Source organism: Triticum aestivum, chromosome 2D (genome assembly GCF_018294505.1).
Source record: "Triticum aestivum cultivar Chinese Spring chromosome 2D, IWGSC CS RefSeq v2.1, whole genome shotgun sequence".
Classification (NCBI taxonomy): Eukaryota; Viridiplantae; Streptophyta; class Magnoliopsida; order Poales; family Poaceae; genus Triticum; species Triticum aestivum.
In genome coordinates this window covers 39,620,315-39,622,081 of record NC_057799.1, presented here as the reverse complement: position 1 = coordinate 39,622,081, position 1,767 = coordinate 39,620,315, and positions in this window count along the sequence as shown.

Genomic DNA, 1,767 nt, shown 5'->3' with positions numbered 1-1,767 from the left:
TAGTGAACGCAAAAATAGGCTGGAGTTCAAATAAGTTTAAAAAACATTGAAGTGACCGTGTAACAGATGAGTTCTCGTCCGAAACACTGATACTCCGAAAGAGATTGTGCAGTTTGTACACGAGGTGCGTCCAGTTTTCGCCGTGACCCTCTCTACTCTTTTACACATGCTATGCGGGCGAAATGATGATACCATGCCAAGTTCCAACATTTTCAGAGTTCATTTTGTAGTGATTTTCAATTTCACCGTCATTTAGCTCTCTAAACAAATCGGTTAATGACTGAAAAACAGCAAATGATGTCAGAACGTGTTGGAAATTGATGACGTCGCTTTGAATGATGCATACTGAATGCAAAAATAGGCTAGAGTTCAAATGACTGAAAAACAGCAAATGATGTCAGAACGTGTTGGAAATTGATGATGTCGCTTTGAATGGTGTGTACGGAACGCAAAAAAGTCTGGAGTTGTAATAAGTTTAAAAAAATGAACTGCCCATGTAACAGATGAGTTCTCGTCAGAAACCCTGATACTTCGAAAGAGATTGTCCAGTTTGTACACGAAGTGCGTCCAGTTTTTGCCATAACACAAGAAGTCCGGAGTTGTAGTAAGTTATTAAAGAGAAAGAGATTGTCCAGTTTGTACACGAAGTGCGTCCAGTTTTTGCCGTAACACAAGAAGTCCGGAGTTGTAATAAGTTATTAAAGATAAAAAAGAGGCACAATGCTCGTTAATTAGCTTCAAGCCTTTCGGAATAGTGCAAACTGCACTCCACATAGCTCCGTGCAGCCTACACTATTCCTCAAGGATTAAAGCTAAGTAACGTGCAGATAAGCATTGCGCCTCTCCTTCATCGTCTCTGCACTCAGGGCTTATAAACCGCTCCTAGTGCCTCTCTCTTCGCGAGGTGGGACTAAAAATAGCTTACTAAGAAACTATAGTACCGGTTCATGGCACGAACCGGTACTAAAGGTGCCCGTGGGGCCCCAGCTTGACCACAGCCTGACGCAGCATCATTAGTACCGGTTCGTGACACGAACCGGTACTAATGATCCCCGCCTGCCTAGCCGTTGGAACCGGCACTAATGGACACATTAGTGCCGGCTCAAAATCAAACCGACACTAATGTGCTTCACATTTGACCCTTTTTCTACTAGTGATGGGCCAAAGCAAATAAAAATAAAAAGGCATATAGGGAACAAAACTTAATGAGCCAAAGAGGCACATTAGGTGGAGGCACGCCCCTAGCTTGTTGGAAAGGCTAGGGGAGGCCGAATTGGAGGGGGACTCCCCCTCGTCCTGGCCGGCCAATGGGAGGACTCCTTCCTCCCCTTGTGGCACCCCTCCCCTCTCCCCAACCTATATATACTAGAGTTTTTGGCCCTTGGAGATACACAAGTTTTTGAGCTTCCTCTAGTTCTCTAGTTCTAGTTCTAAATTGGAGTTGATCTAATTAGAGATAGACCTAGATCTCTCTAATCCTCATAACACCCTGTGCGGTTCTCTTCTTCTCTCTCTAATTCTCCGGCAATGATTAGCTCTAGACGGTGAAGCGCTACCAGATCATGAAGCCTATACGCTTGCAATCTATAGAGATCGTGCTTTCGGTCTTCAGTTCAAGGGATCTTTTATGAACGGTTCAACGGACTTCAAGTATGATCTACACCAAGTCTTCTTCCCCTGCAACTCGAAGTTGGTAACGATTCGATCTAAACTGCTAATGCATCTTCATAGTGTTCATGGTTTGATCATAGGACAATTTTTTTTGTT